Raw genomic sequence first — 21041 nt, forward strand, 5'->3', positions numbered from 1 at the left:
TCCGTGCTTACTCGCCACTGGATGCTTCTCATTTTTTTTATTTTCGTGCGCAAGGAGAACTGATCAGCCGCATTTTTTACATTTTTATTGGGCAACTGCTGAGCGTGCTGTCGCCAGAAGACACCGTGCCAAGACACGTTCCCATCAATCCAACCGATGCCATAGGCTTTTCCAAAACACCCGCAGAGCGATAACAGCATGGAGGGAGAAGTACTCAGATCAACTCCATTACGGTGCTGAGGGCGCGTGCCAATGCAGTAGTACGTAGTGACTGGATGGGCCCTGCCGTGGCCATCCAATAGGGCACTTGCCTGCCATGCGGCTGACCCGGGTTCGATTCCCGGTCCGGGTCCTTTGCCGACCCCTCCCCTTCTCTCTCCCCATTCGCTTCCTGTCTATCTCTCCTACTGTCCTGTCCATAATAAAGTCTAAAAGACCAACAAAAATATCTTTTTAAAAAAACGTAGTCACTGGATGAAGTGAAGTCATTGCCTCCCTGAGGAGGCCACAAAGCCTAACTGCCTAACTTTGCAACCTTCCCACCACATGCACCAGGCACTGTTATAACGTCGCCAAACTTCAAAGGGGTCACTTGAAAGCCCTGCGATAGCGCTGTAAACAATAGAAAGTTACTGCCAGCTTACCGGCAAATCGGGCCAATGTGGTTCTTATTATTTGATAAACATCCCATATTTCCCGAGGTATTTTAATGGCTTTAGAAGCTCTTTCTTTTCAAAGGCAGCACGTTCAGCACTTGTGGTGTAGTCCAGGAGGCAGAAGGAGTACCCTGCACGGCAGAGCTAGTATATGACCAGGCCTGTCAACAAGGGGGGGGGACAAACAGGTATGTTGTCTCGGGGCCCAGGGAGATAGGAGGCCCAGAATTGGGTTCCCATTACATTGTATGGATTGGGTTGTGGGCCCTTTCAGATGATTTTGTCCTGGGCCCAGCAAAAGCTGTCCGCGGCCCTGTATGACGACCCTGTACATACAGTATATCTTAATTACGCCACCGATGGCACCCCCTGCAGGAGTCCTCCTCCTCCTCCTCCTCCTCCTCCTCCTCTTCCTCCTCCTCCTCTTCCTCCTCCTCCTCCTCCTCCTCCTCCTCCTCTTCCTCGTTGACTGTCAGGCCGCTCTGCCACGATGGCAGCAAGACGAAGCGGATGTCCTTCCTCGTCCTCTTCCTCTTCCTCATCCTCGTCCGTCTGCTTGTATTCATTACCAGCCGTCAGATCCCATCACTCATGGGCACATCATCCTGAACTCTCGCCCCGTTCCATTTTCCATCATCGCAAGCGAGCGGGTCAGACAGACAGACAAGTGTGTATTGTTTCAGGCCACATGTGTAATGCCAGCTGTCATCCTTGGCCCAAACTTGACCTTGGCTTTCTTTCTTTTTTTTTTGCGTCTGTGTGCCCCCCACTGTAGCTCACAAATGGGGAGGGGTATACATACACACAAAGATCACAGATCACTTACGATGGTGAAGGCTTCTCGTCCGAAGACGTTAGTGTCACTGCCACAACATGGTGGCGTCTTGTGTCACTACGCTGTGCTGCCTCCTGGCCCCCTTCCCTCCGGTCCCAGAGAAGTCCCAACATCACTGACAAGACCATCAACCTTGGGCAATGTTGCGTTTGAACAGGGCCGCTGACAGCTTTGGCCGGTGCCCAGGACAAAGTAATCTGAAAAGGCCCCCAGTTCAGTAAATACAATGTACTGAGGACCCAATTTTGGGCCCTTTCTTTCCCTGGGTCCAATACAACTGGACAAATTTGTCCCTCGCCTGTCAGCTTCCCTGTGTGTGAGCATCAGCTTCTCTTACCACCAGATCCTATGTCTCTCAGGTCAGAATATCAACGCACAGAGTTGCCATTCACTGCAAGCAGAGCGGATCAACCACAAAGCCAAACCATACCATTTGTGCAGCGAAAAAAAAGTTTTAAGATCATTTACCGACATCAGAGTTTGTTTAGAAGATGAGTTATTGACTTATCCCGCTGGTATGTTTTCTGCGGTGAGCCGCGCAAAGGGCCCACACTGAGTTTCTAGGTCTTGAGGAAACTGTCACACATAACAGGGAGCCTTTTGTTTGTTGCAAGCAACGTTTTCTAGAGTGGCTACACCAGGCTGAGAAACAAACCTCCATGTGCCAGTCTCTGTAGACACACCACCCTCAGAGAGTCAAACAAAGGGATTGAGGAAGGGGGGTAAAACATGAACAATGTTGATTTCAGGGCCCCTTAAATCTGGAATATGTATTTCTCCAGCAAGCGAATGCATTTCCTCTGACTTAGAGGAGGCTGAAAATTCATATTTGTTTCAGGGGGAAATTAGTCATAGCTGCGGTTTTTTCCCTCTTTTTCGTGAAAGCGTCCGCGAGACCCTTTGATCCATTGTGAAATAAATCTAACAAGTCAAGTAACACTGCATAGTCTCACACGCTGCCTTTTGTTGGAGTTTTTCCCCTCGCAGTGTGTTGTACCCCCCCCCCCCTCCTTTTTTTCCACCTCTTCAAAGAAAATGTATTGTGAAATCCAGAATGTTTCTTATTGCAAATCGACTGTTAAAAACGAGTGCACCGGCGAATCGTGGGGCCGGCGGACGCGTCATGCTGTAAGTATGCGGTGCGGTGCGTGCCGTGCACAGTGTTGCTCTGGTCCGGCTTTTATCCAGAATCCAGAATTTTTGCCTTGTTCCTTGGGGGACACCAGAGCGGGGAACGGAGTGCAAATCAGTCGACTTGGGAGAAAGAGACGGACATGGCATGGGTGATGTATATACAGTATGTCAGAATGTATGTATTCTTTAGTATATGTGAATGTTCATTTATGTGCATTTATGATGTGTGTGCATTTTGTGTGTGTGTGTGCACATCTGTGTTTGTGGGCCTGTGTGTGTGTGTGTGTGTGTGTGTGTGTGTGTGTGTGTGTGTGTGCCTGTGTGTGTATGTGTGTGTGTGTGTGTGTGTGTGTGCGTGCGCGCCCCTGTGTGTGTGCGTGTGTGTGTGTGTGTGTGTGTGTGTGTGTGTGTGTGTGTGTGTGTGTGTGTGTGTGTGTGTGTGTGTGTGTGTGTGTGTGTGTGCCCATGTGTGTGTGCTTGTGTGTGTGTGCGTGCATGTGTGTATGTATATATATAGTGGTGACAAGCCTGGCCCTCTCAGCTGTGAGTGTAAATGAAGCAGGGTAAATCAGTCCCCTGTGCTCTGCTCTGCTGTGCTGTGCTATGCTAGGACTCTATGGGCTGGAGTAGGGAGAGAAGAGAGAGAAGAGAGAGAAGAGAGAGTAGGGGAGGAGGGAGAGAGGAGAGATGGTTTGGGGGAGGCGGCACAGGGGGGGGTCAAAAGCACAGCTGTGATGGGAGATGGCTTTATGGAAGTATTGCAGCGGTGGGCCCTGCGAACTAAATGTTCCAGTTGCACAGCAAGGCAAGGCAAGGCAAGGCAAGGCAAGGCAAGGCAAGGCACGGCACGGCACGGCACGGCAAGGCAAGGCAAGGCAAGGCAAGGCACGGCACGGCACGGCACGGCACGGCACGGCAAGGCAAGGCAAGGCAAGGCAAGGCAAGGCAAGGCAAGGCAAGGCAAGGCAAGGCAAGGCAAGGCAAGGCAAGGCAAGGCAAGGCAAGGCAAGGCAAGGCAAGGCAAGGCAAGGCACGGCAAGGCACGGCAAGGCACGGCAAGGCAGGCTGTCGGGTCGGCCGGCCAGTCGGCCTTGATAGCATTACAGGCTTCCTGGTGGCCTGCGTTTCATAATCGTCATACGCTCATGCCAACATCTGGGCCTGCATCGCTCCGAGACCCCCGTGCATATGCTGGGAATCACACACAGAAATGCACACACATACACAGATATATACACACACACACAAGCAAATGCAGACACAGACATCCACACACACACAGACGCGCACACACAGGCGCACACGCACTCATACACGACGGATGCATGCACGCACGCACACACACACACGCGCGCGCAAACATACACGCACGCACGCACGCACACTGTGCTCACTCACTCACTCACTCACTCACTCACTCAATCACTCACTCACTCACTCACTCACTCACTCACCCGAAGGCTTCATAAACACACTGCATATTGAAAAAAAAAATGTTTTAACATGAGCTTTTGGGATGGAGTGAGAGCTCTTTGGTGGAGAGGGAGGTGTGAGGTTGGGGCCCGAGTGAGCGCCTCCATGCAACTCAGCTCAGTCAATCAGACTTAGACACGCGCTCACTGCTGCTCACCCCTTTCTTCAGATGTACTGTATACTGTAGCTATTGGGAGGGAAAGTAATCTCATCGCCCCCTGCTGGCTACGTTCCAAGCCCCTGCAACAAATGAATGGGTTTTTTCTTTGAAAAATTACATCTCGGCCCTGACGACGAAGTAGAAGTAGTGGCAGTCATATTATAGGCAAGTTGGCCCGTTTTATCGAATCAGGTGGTAAAATGTTCGGTTTTTCCCTGATCTGAACTGATTTTAATATTCTTTAAAAAGCTAATACAGAACTACACTGACTGGCATGTGTGACGTGTTTACTCCATGTAATTAGCATAGCCAAATTAGCATAGCCAAACATGAGCCAGAGAGGTGGTTACTCGTCACTACAGAAGCCATCATATCTACTAGAGAAGTTAAAACCAAACCAAAATGATCGCGTGTATATATGTTTAATAAGAAGACAATGTGGAACTCACAGGATTACAAGAATGTGAAGATAAGCAAAGAACTTGCGTTCATTCCCGTTCATTTGTTTCTCTGTGTTGTCAACGAGGCGCGAAGCACAGCATGCTGGGAGCTGTAGTCCGTTTCCGACCAGATTGGCACAATTTCTATTTTTCTTAAAAGGGCAAAAAATTACTTAAGATTTTCACAGGTAGTAGTTCATCCTATTGTGTACGCTGAAAAATGTGTCTGGTGTTATAGTTCCTAGTCATATCTTTGTGGGATTTTTTTAAAAACTCGTCTATGGGAGTTTCAATAGGATCGCCCTGGTGTTTGGAACGTAACCGCTAGGATCGCTGTTTTCCACTTTCCCTCCCAATAGGATGTGGGGTTTCATTTCTCTCTCTCTCTCTCTCTCTCTCTCTCTCTCTCTCTCTCTCTCTCTCTCTCTCTCTCTCTCTCTCTCTCTCTCTCTCTCTCTCTTTCTCTCCCTCTCTCCTTTTCTCTTCCATCCTTTCTCCTCCCCGCCTCCTCCTCCTCCTCTCTTGCACTCTCTCTTTCTTTGTCGTGTTTCCTTTCTTTCTTTTTCGCTTGCCTGTTTTATTTGAAAAGCTGCTTTGCCCAGAAGGAATGGATTTGCGGAGCCTGCTTTGATCCCCTCCTTCCTTTATGATTCTTTTATTTGTTTTAGCCACATCCTTTTCAGTGCTGCACTTGGCCAAAGATGCTTTGAATTAAGAGTACGGGGCTGCGGGGTAGCACGAAGGGTGGGTGGGGGTGGGGGGGTCGCACAGAGGGGGTGTACAGTGCTCCCTCATCTCCCCGGGAGGCGACGTGGTAGGACCCACCACTACACCCGATAACCACACAAGCGATGGCGGTGCGGTCTGACACACTCCGCATCGTCAGGCATATCATATCATTGACATTCTTCTTCATCTCTGTTACTTTGCGGGCCTCAGCGCTTGCGTGTCAACACTCTACTGTGTAGTAGGCACTGTGTTTGGCACTGGATATCCTTCTTCTTCTTCTTGCGATATCATCTGTGAGATTTCAGATTCTGTGGTCTTCCATTCACACGAAAGAGCTGTGACGGGGTAGCCTCGTAAACTAGCCCCATCCGCCAGCGGCTAAAATCATTTTTGCCTGCGAGTGGGTCTAGCCTCGGATAATGCCCCAGGTCCTGAAACTGGCTGGCCAATCACAACGCAGGAGACTTGTTTTGATTTGTTTTGAATCTTTGAATGCAAAGTGGACAGGGTTTTGGGGGAGTGACGGCAAAGCATTGGCCAATAAGCACAGACACAGTTTGAAAAACAACGGGTTGTTTCCATCAACAATCTTCCGATGTGTCATTCATCGGGGCCAGACTAAATCATACATTTTATCTCACATTTAGTCAGGCTAGTGACGGGGGTCCTGTGTATTCATGTGTCATGATTGCCCAATATCTGATCGGGTTTTGATTTTTTATACAATTTCCCAAGTCGGCAGACGGTGATCAACTAGTACGGGAACTGATGCGATTCCGACCGATTACATCATAGGTCATGAAAAAACCGACCTCTTGCACTTCCTGCATATGGAGTCATCCTGTGAGGGGAGTCATTACAGCAGCAAAGGAGCTACAGCACTACTATACTATATATCGCTCGCTGTACATAATTTAAGCCCTCGGTTTCCTCCCTCTGTGGCCAAGCTTCTGTTTTGTGTGAGCGGCGCGCAGGATAGGAGATTTATCATACCATTTATTTTTATCGATGCCGTAATTGCATCAAGGCCAGGCCCTGTTTGTCACAGTCCTGAGTAATTCAGAGAGCGAAAGAGAGGGAAAGAGAGAGAGGGAGAGAGAAGAGAAATAGAAACTGCGAGAGAAGTGGGGAGAGAGAAAGAGCAATAGAAGGAAAACCGGACTCAGATAGAGGTTTAGATACGGTAGACAAAAACAAACACACAGAGTTAAAACGGTATAGAAAAAGGAAGAGATTGGTGACAGGAATAAGGAGAAAAAGATATGGACGAAGACAGGGAAAGAAAAGCACAGAACAGGCACAAGACAGACAGACAGGACAAGAAAAAGGATGCGCTGTTCACAACGGTTCTCTGAACTCTGCTAACATTTCTGTGACTGTTCCTCTTCTCATGAGAGCTCCCTCTCTTTGACACGCATCATGGGGGTAAAGTGTGACTCAGTGACCAGGGCCCCATGTGTATAGGGGGCCCACACAGTGTCAGATTGATATACTGTATGGCTGGGGGGAGGGGGGGGGGTCCATCGGAGCTGATTGTACATAGGGCCCACAATTTGTTTGCCTGGTTAACACCACACCTAATCACAAGTGTCTTTTCGATCGAAATGATTGTGTAGAACTAAAGAAAGTATGGGAGTTCCCAGGCTAACAATTTGTTGCTACGCCCCTGCATCAAGCACTAAGTCCTGCTTCCCATCTGAGCCGCTGCCTGCCCACCGCCACTACGACGAGAGTTTGTGCACGCGGCCAGGCCCAGAGTAACGCACAGGCTAGATATGATGGCAGCAGCCTAGGGGAAGCCCCCCCCCCCCATACCAGGGGCCCCCTGATTGGTCAAAAGTGAATAATTGCAGAATTGTGACAAGATGCGATATTGCACAATTCCTCTGTGGTGTTGAGTGCAGTTTTGAATATATTTAATGCTCCTCTGTACAGTTGGTAGACACGTTATCCTTAATTCCTAGCACATAATTATGACACCGCCCACGTACATTTGTTTGCGAAATTTGCCTTCTGGGGGGGTCCCACAGCAACCTGTATCCTAGGGGGGGCCCCGGGGACATCTTAATCCGGCCCTGTATGCATGCGGCTGCACGCGTGTGTGTGTGTGTATACACCAGCACGTCTGTGTGTTTTCGCCTGGAGAGCGCATGCTGTAAACAGAGCAATTTCTCAATGGATCTGACCCAAAGTTCCGCGGAGACTAATGAAGCAAATAAATAAAAAAAGTATAAATAGGTAGAGTAAATAAATCTGCCGGAGAGGAAGTCGAGACGGAGTCGGAGAGCTCCGCTCGCCACAACATCTGCCCCTGATCCCCCTGCAAGTTAAGGTCTCGGTCGCACAGTCAGTGGGGCTAAGAGAGGGGCAAGGGGGAGCCCGAAAAGAGCACGCAAGCTCAACAAACATTACAGAGAGAGGGGACCTCTGCTCCTTATCCCTCTTTTTACTAGATACAGTACACCCCCAGCTGCAACTCCACACTCCCCATATCAGCATGGGGTTGGGGACGGCGGAGGGCGGAGAGAGTTATTGAAGATCTCGCTCTGCACAGTCAGGGCCAGACTGAGATGGCATGGAGCCCCTATGCTTCAGATTTCTGTGGCCTCCCCCTCCCCAAGGGAAATGTACATAGACAGTGTCATAATTACGAGCTAGGAATCAATTATAAAATGTCTATGAACTGTCCTGAACACAACAGATGAGTTTTTCCAATATGTTCACAATTGTCACAACTCTGCAATTCTTGACTTTCAGGGGCCCACTGGCAGGTGAGGTTACCTTGGCTGCAGCCTATTTCGCCTGTGCGTTAATCCGGCCCTGTGTACGTATAGTACAGTGTAGGAGAGACATGACAAACAAAAGGTCCGTGGGCTGTGGGCTGCTGGCTGCTGGGGAGGGGAGGACGGGAGGAGGAGACGCCCTCGAAGGCGGCGTATAACCTTGACCGTGTTTATCATGGCATGCTGTGCGTCCTGGCTTTCATGAGCTCCTGCTTTATGGCCACTGTCCGAATTTTCTTTTTCTTTTCTTTTTTTTTTTTTAAAAGCTGCATGCGTACCTGCTCTGCGGGCCGGCCTCCCGAAAATGAAAGCGGAGGGTGGGTGATTTAGATGCGCCCTAATACAAGTTCTTTTGATGGAAACCATGTAATGAAATATACGGGAGGAAAGGCTATATATCAAGAGGCGAAATGGACTGGGCCTGGCAAGAAGGTGCACGGACGGGGGTCCTGTGAAGTGGATATGCTCTGTCTGGGGGGTGTTGTAGGGTAGGGGTTAAGGGGTAAGGGGAGAGATGTAGGACCGGGGACACGTGCTGTCGTCTGGTTATGATTTTATGCATCAGGAAACTCTGCTATGGTAGACTGGAAAGTACAAGTACCAGCACAATTAGAGAAAGTGACAGCTGTGATCAAACTAATGCATGTGTGCTTTTCTTACGTATGAAGAAAGAGGTACGTATTGTGTGTATTGTATTATACAAACTACATGAGGTAACAATGTACCATTCCACATTTGTTACTTCCGTTTTATTTATTGATTGCTATTGGCTAAAGTCCGTATTTCAAAGTTTCAAAACTAAATAACTATACAACTACAGTTTTTCTTGATTGCTTACACACAGTTTATGGTACAATTCCTTCTTCACACTCAATTTTCAGTCCAAAATCATACCTTTTCCGAAACACTACACACAATTATCTGGATTTAACACCATTTTCATGATGAAAAGCATTGATTTTCCCATGGAACAGAATGTCATTCAAAATACTAAAATCAATTCTCATACTATGTGCACTTCGTCATCATCACAAAGACAAACTCCTTCCATACCTGTTTACAATCAGCAATCATCACTCCCTAAGGACACGCATTCCATGTGATATTGATGAATAGACGAGTGGATGCAGTGAGATCACACATAACTATGAGTCGTTGAATGCTAAAATATGTAATACAAGAAATCACTTTCATGTGGTTACTCAATATTTTACAGTAGTTAGCACATTTATTTCAGTGTCAGAAAAATATGTAACATACATTTGTTGCTGCACATCTGTGCTCTGCAATATTTCAGTATACTGTATTACAGCACAAATGAACCCTCTGTAGTGAGTCCAATACTGAACAAAGTAAGGCCTACTGTATGAAATGTGGTGAGTAGTATTTTGGAGAAAAGGAGAAAAAATATTTGCACACCGTAAAAGCGCCCTTGCCGTGATTTTAATGTGAAAAATGGCACAACATTTCGACCAGCAAGGTCTTTGTCACCTTGCTGGTCGAAATGTGGTGCTATTTTTCACATTAAAATCACGACAAGGGAGCTTTTACGGTGTGCGAATGTTTGTTCTCCTTTTCTCTTTATACGTTTTTTGATATTCTGCACTCGTAGCTAGTTGTTACTTTGGGATGTGCGCTCACCTTACACTTTTTGAGTGAGTAGTATTTTACCATATGCACATTAGTGTTCAAATGGTTTGCATGAGTGCCAATTCAAATGATGGCTTGTGTGTGTCATTTGATAACAAAATCGCCTTTTTAGAAGAGAGGCAAAGCAAGGCAAGGCAAGTTTATTTATATAGCGCATTTCATACACAGGTGCAACTCAATGTGCTTCACAAAGTTAACAAATGTAAATGAAAGGAAACAGGGAAGAAGGAAATGAATTAGAGTAAAAAAAAACATTTAAAACATTTAGGTAAAACATGAGGTAAAATTAATAATAAAATAAAATAAAATAAAATAAAACATCATTTTGAGGCAAGACATTATTTTGCAGAAGTGAGTTGTTTCGACCGCTGTGTAGAGCTTTTGGATTTCTGTGTAGAGTTTTGAGACATGATTCCAGAAAATGTGTCTTAGCAATTGAGAACAACTGTAAAGAACAGTTTGGGGTTTTGCATTTATGTTAGCATTGTTCTGTGGGCATATTGTACCTGATTTGTTAATTTGCTGTAAGCATGATGGAGCAGCAAGTGCAGCACTGGCAGCCTGCACTGGGCCATGGCTCTGATTTGGAACAGCAGGTCTGCAAGGAAGGAAGGCCACACTGCAGCTGTCTCTGTGGTGGTGGACACTTACACTTACAGCTGGACATGGTGCTATGTAGAGTAGGGGGATACAGAGAGAGAGAGAGAGAGAGAGAGAGAGAGAGAGAGAGAGAGAGAGAGAGAGAGAGAGAGAGACAGACAGAGAGAGACAGAGAGGGAGGGAGAGAGAGACGTGTGTGTGTGTGTGTGTGTGTGTGTGTGTGTGTGTGTGTGTGTGTGTGTGTGTGTGTGTGTGTGTGTGTGTGTGTGTACGTGCGTATATGCCTGTGTGTGTGTGTTGAGTGTGAAGAGGAAGCTGGTGTTGAGCAGACCTGAGCCCCACATGTGGTACACATTTTGACACTATAAACACACACACAACCTCCCTGGCAAACCTCCCACCCATCAAACACTGGGAGAAGAATAACAGCATGGTGGAGCGAGCGCCCTGTTGCATGCGAAGCCCACCCCGGGCCTGCCTGCCTGCCTGCCGTACCCCTTCCACCCCCTCTACACCACCAATCCACCCCCAAACCTAACCCCCCCCCAGCACCAGACCCAGCACCAGACCCAGGCCCAGGCCTTCAGGGCCGCTGACAGCTTTGGCTGGGCCCGGGACAAAGCCATCAGAAAAGGCCCCCCCACTCAATACATTCAATGTAATGAAGACCGAATTCTGGGCCCCATCTCTGCCTGGGCCCGCGACAATTGACCCCTTTGCCCCCTGACAGCTTCCCTGCCGGCCTTTATCAAAGAAATATGGCGGCCATTACTGTAGGATGTGGAAGCGCGTTTTGTGATAAATAAAAAGGCATCAGGAGTTGAAATGTTTATGCGCGGAGTTAAAGGGGCGTAATTGGAGCAGGCCTCAGAGCGGCGCGCTTTCCCCCCGGAGTCTCCAGACAGAACAAAATACACAAAGGCAATTAGCAGGCTACTCGGCCCCGGCCGCGCACCACACACACCACCAGGCCTTACCCCACACACACACACACACACACAAGAACACACACACACACATTCATACACACACACACATGAACACAAACACACACTCACTGACACACACACACAAACATGAACACACACACACATACACACACACACACACACACAAACACATACACACATGCACACGCACACACACACACGCACATGCACACGCATACGCACACGCACACACACACCCTCGAACACACATATTGAGAGGGAGAGAGAAAGGCGCTCACAACGTGGGCCTGTTCCCGTCTCCTGTTTATCCGAGTGGGTCTGAGGCAAAATAAAACACTGGCTGTTTATGATATGGAGGGTGATTGCATGGAGGGGGCCCTCCACCGACTCTTTTGGCACCGGCACTGACAGCGTGGCCTGCAGGGAGAGAGATACAGTAATCAGAACACTCCATCTCGCTCGGACCACACCGTGCTCTCCCTCTCTTTCTTTCTCTTTCTCTCTCTCTTCCGCTCTCTTTCTCCCTCTCTCTCTCTCTGTATCTCTCTCACTCGGATCACATTGTGCTCTCCCTCTCTCTTTCTCTCTCTCTTGCTTGGAACACACCATGCTCTCGCTCTCCCTTTCTCTCTCTCCCTCTCTCTCTCTCTCTCTCTACACTGCACTGGATCTGCAGCAACACTGATGAGAGTCATAACAGCCGGCACGCACATCAAACAAACTGGCTGTGTTTGTGTGAAAGAAATAGTGCAGGTCCCGTGCCGTGCTGCATGATCCAAAGATCAAATAATAGCCCATGTCAGTCTGGGGGAGGCAGAAAAAGGAACACACACACACATAACACATGTGGCATGCAGTGCGAACACACACGTATGAACAACACACAAAAAAGTGTGGCGCGATCAGGGGAGGTACAGTAAGGAGTAGGCTGATTTGTGAATAAAAAAAACAACAACAAAAAGGCTACTTCGTCTCCGGTCTGGTTATGCACTGAACCCAATATGACGAATGCTGCTCTGAATGGCTTCAAATGAAGTCATAATTCCCAATATACAGCTTTATATATTGAGCAGAGAAAAAAAACACAAGACTGCATGTGGAATTGCCGGGGACAATCAGTTTGATTTATCCTTAAGCGAAAAGTCAGCTGTTGGTCGGCAGCGGCCACTTCCTCTCCTCTGCGAGGAGCACAGGATGATGGGATAGGAGGATGGTGTGAGGGTGTGCGGTGGGGAGGACGTCTGTCTGGGGGGGCGGTGGGCCAGCCTGCCTACCGTGCGATCGAAGGGGACCGCGGAGCAGGATGGGTCTTCTTCAGGCTGATGCACCACACATCGACGTGAGAGGAGGAGAAACCTCGGTCAGCTTTGCCAGCTGTTTCTCCAGTTCATCTACTCTCCTCTCCTCTGCTCTCCTCTGCTCTGCTCTCCTCTCCTCTCCTCTGCTCTCCTCTGCTCTGCTCTGCTCTCCTCTCCTCTCCTCCTTGGTCTCTCCTTCTATTCCGTGTGTCCTGTGATGTGGGGAGCAGACCAGAGACCAAACACCAGAGCACTCAAACAGCCGAGCCCCAATGGCCTGCAGCGGAAAACAAGCAAACAAGCGTCCCTTTTCGTTCCTGGCTGTCCCCTTCGTGCGTGGCAAGTATCGGGTCGGTATATAAAGCCACAGCTGGGCCGTGCCCGGGCCGCACCAGGGCCTCGTCTCCTACAGCTACGACACCATGATTGGCCTCCAGGTGCTCTCGGCTCTGTGCTCACGCTCGCATCACGAAACGGATGCAAGGATTAGTCAGCCATCGCGGTATCCAAGTCAGACATAACATGTAAGGCGGAACGAAGATGTTTTTCACGAATACTGTAAGCGCGAGGCGTAATTTATTTCTGAGGCCGGCGGTCTGGGATGCTTCGCTCCGCTTGGCCGAGCTCCACCAAACGACTACGATGACTGAGGCGGCCACCAGCGCTGGTTGGAGTGGAGAGCAGTGCGGCCTTCTAGAAAGAAAAAAAATAAATCCCTAATTTGATCTCTCTCCACCGAATGTTAATTGGAGGAGAGCTCATCTTCTTTTTCTCTGTGTTGTGTCCTTACAGTAAAAGGGCTCCTCTATTGTGGAGGGGCTGCCCTGGGTTCATGCACCACTTGGGCTGGTGTGCGGGCGAGAAAATGAGAAGCGAGGCGAGCAGTAAATTGAGGACCCTGCCTCCCCCCTGACGACTAAATTACAGAGGCAGCCTGTGCTAATAGCTGCGTGTCTTCTGGAGGGGGAAGGAGGAGCGAGTCAGAGGATGAAATGAAACGCTCCCAGAGGTTTTCGACAGAGGCCTGGTTGTAAAAACAAGGTGGCCGCTCAGCTCTTTTGGTGGCAGGGAGAGCGAGGCGATCACAGAACTAGAGGCCTCCAATCTGCACATCCCACACGTGTGCCATCCACCCTGCACGGGTCAACCGCACACGCCACACACGCGTGACACGATTCCGTCACACTACAAGAGGGCACGAAAGAGCCAAACCTACTGTACTTATTATCTCTTTCCTCATCGGTTCACTGTAACCGCCCCAGCTAAGTGACTGCGACCTTTGGGGAATGTAATATATGAAGAAGTTAATGAAAAGATACGTTTATCATGGCTGATAAGACGATAAATCAACAAAGTCAATTTTCTTCTTGGAGCAGGCGTCCCTCTTAATTATTTAATCTCTAAGGGTGCTGTGCTATTGAATTCAATGTTTCAAGAAGGCCACAACTTGCATATCACTGTTTCTGAGAAAGGCATATGCCCAAACGCGTTTGTGCAATAAAAAACACTGCTATGCAAGGTACTGCCTCCTTCTTGAAACAATAAATCAACAAAACCACATTCAAACATTAAAGATGGTAGATAATAACTATCAACAAGCACACCTTTTACTTTATATATGATATCTGCACCACAATGCATCAATGCCACACATTCAGTGTTAAAAGTAGTGCTGCCCATAGTGACTAAAATAGTAAGAGTATGCGCCTTAAGTTTAACAATTCAACAGCTGCAGTCTGAATTGAGTGGGTTCACTGAATTACGTAAGTGTACAATTGCTTCTATTTGAGAAAGAAGTACAGTAAATACTTTTACAAAGTATTCTGCCTAACCCTGCACACAAACAGAGAGACAGAAAGAGAGAGAGAGAGAGAGAGAGAGAGAGAGAGAGAGAGAGAGAGAGAGAGAGAGAGAGAGAGAGAGAGAGAGAGAACAAAATAGAGAGATAGAGGGGGGAGAAAGAAGCAGCGAGAGAGAGAGAGAGAGAGAGAGAGAGAGAGAGAGAGAAAGAAAGAGAGAGAGAGAGAGAGAGAGAGAGAGAGAGAGAGAGAGAGAGAGAGAGAGAGAGAGGGAGAAGGAGAAGAGCGCTCAGAGTTCAGAGTCCTATTCGCACACAGTGGGGTGGGAGCCTGCTCTGCTCTGCTCTGCTGCTCGGCGGGGACGTCTCGATGGAGAGTAGTGTCACCGTGAGGGATGACATCTGAGAGCATAAATCAACAGGCTCCTCCATGACTTCAGAAAACCATCGGAAACCACAAGAGCAATATACTGCAGACTGGAATTCAGTGAGGACTGGGATCCTCGCTCCGCTGTCACGCAACGCTGCTGCGTGCATCCAGCAAAGTCTCTCTCTCTCTGACGCTGTCTCTTTCTCTCTCTCTCTCTCTGACACCGTCTCTCTCTCTCACTATGTCTATCTCTCTCTCTCTCTGACACTGTCTCTTACTCTCTCTCACTCTCTCTGACATTATCTTTCTCTCTCTCTCTCTGACATTGTCTCTCTCTCTCTCTCTCTCTCTCTCTCTCTCTCTCTCTCTCTGACACTGTCTATCTCTCTGTCTCTCTCTCTCTCTTACTCTCTCGCTCTTGGAGACCGGGCCTCATCATCTCCTGCACCTCTCTGTGCCGTCGTGCAATCAGCGCTCCAAATAAACACCGCGCCGAGCGGGGCTGAGCAGGGGGAAAAGAAACACTGAGACTCTGAAAGCCCCGCTTGCACAAAAATGAGTGGAACGCCGCCATTGGCTTCGATCCACTGTCATCTGCAGCATTTGACAGCGCATTAGATGCCAAAGGAGGCGCCATGAGATATTCCAGGAAAGGAAAGGCCAACAGGGACAAAAAGGTGGTGGATACAGTTTGATTGTATAATACAGCCCTACAAAGGAAAAGTGCAGTAACGACATATTTTGTCAAAATTGAGTTTCGACTGAAAAAGGTCTTCATTATACCTCCTTTATCTTGCAACAAAGCCTTATGGTCCAAATGTGTCATGTTTTGGAGACATTGCTAGGTCAAATTTGCAGTGAATACAATATCCGACCTAACACCAAGAACATCTGACTATGTTACACCCTATTTTTATTTTATTTTAAGTCTTTCCGCCTTCTTTTTGTGGAGTTAGAAACTGGATGTCAAAATTTGCTCTGTCCCGCAATTATTGAATTGGTCACTGGGGGCGTCTATGCTTGTAGGGTAGCAATGGTGAAGAATCTTTTTTTAAATCCTGGTTCTTGTTCGTGATCCGGATCACCACAACATTTCTTTTGTTCCTTTGGTCATTTCCAACAACTCCACAAAGTTTCAGCCAAATCTGTTCATGAGTTTTTGAGTTATCCAGCTGACAAACAAACAGACAGACAGACAGACAGACAGACAGACTGACAGACAGACAAACCCACGCAACCGAAAACATTACCTCTTTAGTGGAGGTAAAAGCTGGAAAGAGAATAGTGTGAGAAGACCTCTGATCAACAATGAGGACATAACAGCTCTTGGGTAGCATGAGTCAGGCTCAGTCAATGTGTGTGTTTGGGTTTGAACACATGGAGCACATGGGCCTGATCCAAAAACCTTTTTTTCACACGCGTTGCCTAGCAGATGACCAATATAGTTGGACTTCCCTTAGTCATCATGGCTCAGCCGCCCAACAACTTGAGCAGGTGACTTCCCCTACACCAAACCTCAGCCCTCACAACCATGCGTTCCCCCAATACACACTCCACTCCACTCCACTCCGCTCAGCTTTCCTTCAGCCCTCAGAAGTCTTGCGCCGATACGATACCCTCCTCCAGCTTCCTTCCTCGTCCTCTGATGTGCAACTCAAGCCCTCAGGCCTCAGCTCACCGCCATCGTTATTATTACACAGGTGCTGCTTACAGACATACGTCCGAGAGACGCAGCGAGCAGAGAGCCCAGTCCAGTCCAGTCCCGTCCAGTCCGCCGGCGACATATTGTCCACTTCCATTACGCTGAGATGTCATAAAGGGGTAGCGGACCCATGTGTGCAATCAGTCAGGAGGCAGGAAAGAGAGAGGGGGGGGGGGGGCGGGGGGGGGGGGGGGAGGGGAGGGGGAAGAGGATGGGGGCTGCTGGACAAACGAATGGGCCAAAGACGTGAGGAGCAGGTCGATCACCTTCTTCAGAGCAACTTCAGATTGACATCCTGACATCCCTTGACGCAGAGGGAGAAATGCGAGAGGCCTATGAGGGGTTTAAGGGGAAGGGGAAGGCGAGAGGGGGGAGGGGGGATGGAGAGAGAGAGAAAGCGAGAGAGAGAGAGAGAGAGAGCGCTCCAGAAATGAGAGACAAAAAAGCATAACAAGGGCCCCTGCCAACAGAGGAAGGTAGGATTCCAAAAATGTCTCTTTTCCCCCCACTTTTTTTTCTTCATTTTTTTTGCTCTTAACCATTGGATGTCTGGGAAGCTCGTCTGTGGGTCCTCCTTATCAGGGGAGGAAATGGTTGATTTGATGTGGCTCTGAGCCACGGGGGCTTTGGCATGGCTCCCACCCTCTGGTACAGGGGAAGAGGAGCCTGGGTGAGGGGGTGGCGGGCTGGATGATGGGAGGGTGAGGTGGTGCCTGGTGTCTTGGAAGATGGAACGACCATGCTGCTGATGGACAAAAGAACCCAAAAATAGTCTTTCACTGCTGGGGAGGGGGACCCCATCCTGCGCGGAATGGGACGGGACCCCCTTAAAAAATTGTTAGACTCCTCCTTCCTTCCTTCCGTCCGTCCCAATGGCAGTCGCATTTGAAGTCCATCTGATCTGAACTGCAGCTTGGCAGCCGACACCCGTAGGCCCCTACGGAAGTCTGTTAATGTACTCTATGTCGCTCTCTAACCCCCCTAGTAACCCCCCCCCCTCTATTGCATAATTCCCCCCCGAATGAATAAATGAAATGGTCAGGGATTGTGTAATGGATTAAAATGAGAGGTATTGGTGCCAGGGGAGGCTTGGCTGTAACGGGGACATTGGATGATACATTAGGAGATGATCCAGGCTGCTGCTGCTGCTGCTGTATCTGTGAATCTTGTCTGCATGTCGGTCTCACAGGGCCACTGGACAGGGCCCTTCCCCCAGGAGGGCGGCCGGGCCGCGGGCCCTTCTCCCCTTATTTCCATGCCTGCAGGTTTCAGTGTGGGATTCTGGACTTCAGGAAAACAGATTTTACTACATTCCCACACTGCTTTGTGGAATTGTTGTCTTCTTTCTCTCTCTCTCTCTCTCTCTCTCTCTCTCTTTCTTTGTGTGTGTGTGTTTGTGTGTGTGTGCGTATGTGTGTGCGTATGTGTGTGCGTGTGTACGTATGTGTGTGTGTGTGTGCGTGAGAGCATGAGCGTGTGTATGAGCGTGTGTGTGTGTATGTGTGTGTGTGTGAGTGTGTGTTTGTGTGTGTGAGCGTGTGTGTATGTGTGTGAGCGTGTGAGTGTGTGTATCCACATATGTGTGTTAGCATGTGTGTGTGTGTATCCACATATGTGTGTGAGCGTGTGTGTGTGTGTCCACATATGTGTGTTAGCATGTGTGTGTGTGTATCCACATATGTGTGTTAGCGTGTGTGTGTGTGTGTGTATCCACATATGTGTGTTAGCGTGTGTGTGTGTGTGTGTATCCACATATGTGTGTTAGCGTGTGTGTGTGTGTGTGTATCCACATACTGTATGTGTGTTAGCGTGTGTGTGTGTGTATCCACATATGTGTGTGAGCGTGTGTGTGTGTGTGTCCACATGTGTGTGTCCATGCGTGCTTCCGTCCTCATGCTGTTCTATAAAGTTGATGATCTTGTCGGCTGATGGTTTGTCAAGGGAGTGACAATTCCTGTTTAATTTCGGAGAGTTAAGTTAGTCCACACAACCCTACTACTGTCACGTCTAATGATGGCTTTGTTCCCTGTCCAGAAGCAAGGCCTCCCTGCACCAACAGAGCGTGTGCTCCGCTGATCTAATTAAGCATGGGTAGTTTGGCTTAATGACGACTATCAATTACACATCCTCTCTAGACTTTGCAGAGCTGGCTGGATTTAGAGGCTGTGGTATTCGTCATGAACTCGAAATGCCTTTTCAAAAGAGATTAGTAATTACCCTAATTTATGTAGTGTGTAGGGATCAATTCATATGAAAAAAAAAAGTTGTTGGGCCGATTATTCAAGTTATTCTGCCTGTGTTGTTTTCAGAACACTATAGTTCATATGTGTTACGTTCATGCTTGTCTGCCAAGTTGATATTTACTGTATGGCAACTTGTGTATTTTTGTTGCCATACCAGCTTGGACTTTATAGGGCTATAAAGTGAACTTGGAACATTTAATAGGCCCACATTATGTTCCAATGACATGGGCAGGGACAAAAACATTAATTAGCGATTTTATCTTCCTGCGTTTATCCATTTCACAACTACCGGTGCCGTTGGAAGAAGAAAAAAAAAAGAATCAAAGTAAATGCCACACAAGCAATTTTGGTTTCTAAATTAAAACCAAGCAATGCGTTTATGGGTAAATTAGCCCGATTCAATATTTCCTGTCTTATGGCTGGGGATAATCATTCCAGTGTTGCCCACAGTGCACCAACTGAAAAGACCAATGTCGTCTGATACGCTCTGTCATCATGAGCATGTTGCTACAATCTCATTTAATTCCGCAGTCGATGTAATTTTAATTGAAAAATTACTCGTTTTTTCCAAATTAGTCACGTCGGTCAGACTCTCTGACAAGATTGGGATGGAGCACAATGTTTTGCCTGGCTCGAATTCTATCGTTTCCGCTTTCACCCCACAGTTTACCTCCCCCGAAAAACTTTGTGGACCTGTTATCTGGCTTTCATGTATACAATCAAAATGGTGTTTGATCTCCGTGTCAAATAGTGGAAAATGTACTTTTTCTCCAGAAGACGTTGAGCGGTGGCGTGCTTATGCGTGCGAGTCAAATCAACGTCCAAAGTGCAGCGCGTAACTGAAAGGACGATGCCATGAGATCACTTAAACAAAACGTGTTGTAATTAAGACAGGAAAGCGCTGGATTGAGTTAGAATTACTCAGGATCGAGGCGGACACTGTAAAACCTCTAAACAACTTACAGCTGTTTCTCTACTTCAATTTAGGTGGGTTTTCGTGTGTGTGTGTGTGTGTGTGTGTGTGTGTGTGTGTGTGTGTGAGTGTGTGTGTGTGTGTGTGTGTATGTGTAACGTGTGGCGACACACACATAAACTTTTTTTTTTTGCTTTGCTTCTATTGGATTCTTGTCTGTTTTATTTCTTATTTTGTTGAGCAAAATTGCCATCGGCCACGATGGGCAACTGTGGATATTTCATTGGGGTAATTGGGCTTTACAGATATATTTTATGAGATGAGATGGCTCTTTGTGGCTTCCATAACCAAGTAAACAAACGATAAAAAATGAATAACATGGCCTAAAATATACGCATAATTGAACTTTAAACCATTAGGAAACCCCCTCAGAATTGTTGTTATAATTTGGGAGAAGCTACACATATCCCCTGAAAAAGCAACTCTTCCAGTTTATAACCCATTAACGTCCAATTGTAGCACAAACTGTAACTTTATTCTTCTGTTTATGGAGTGTGATGTCCTTAACATAATGTATTTTGCTTATTCTTCCCTTGCAGATAAGTGGGAGCCAAACCAGTATACTTCAAATACACACGCTGCCGTCTGAGAGAGAGAGAGAGAGACCATAACAACAACTGGTGATGGATCCCCCCCGTAGTAAAAAAAAAAACAAAACAAAAAAAAACTAAACTTAAAAGTGCACTAGGGGTGAGTGTGGCCCACGTGCTCTCTTGGTAATAACAGAGCTGCCGTAATGAGATGCAGGGGCGGAGTGGCCCACCTTTTCCCACCGGGAGAATTTTCCCCTTGGCGGCCCTCTTTAAAAAAAAAAAAAAACAAAGCGAACATGGTTTCCTAACCAAAAAGACAAAAGCCACGAAATCTGCAGTCGTACTACATGTGGACATTAGTGTTGTCAAAATATCAACCTGAAGTGGAGAATTGTAGCCTACACCTTGATGAAATGCACAGCCAGTGGTGTAGTCTACGTAAAAAGCAGGTATACGCACCCATTTCAAAATTTCAGGGATTACAGTATACCCACTTAAAATTGATTGATCCATTATTTACAATAGCACAAATATATACAGTAGACTATACACACATCAAAAAATGCTCAAATATACAGTATACCCACTTCAAAAAGTAGACTACACCACTGGAGCCATCATCACAGTCCAAAGCATTCATAGGCCTAGGTTAGGCTACATCACGCTACTGTTCCATGCAAATGTGCACTCCACTGTCATTTTGACAGTTTGAAA

The sequence above is a fragment of the Engraulis encrasicolus genome, chromosome 13 (genome assembly GCF_034702125.1).
Source record: "Engraulis encrasicolus isolate BLACKSEA-1 chromosome 13, IST_EnEncr_1.0, whole genome shotgun sequence".
Classification (NCBI taxonomy): Eukaryota; Metazoa; Chordata; class Actinopteri; order Clupeiformes; family Engraulidae; genus Engraulis; species Engraulis encrasicolus.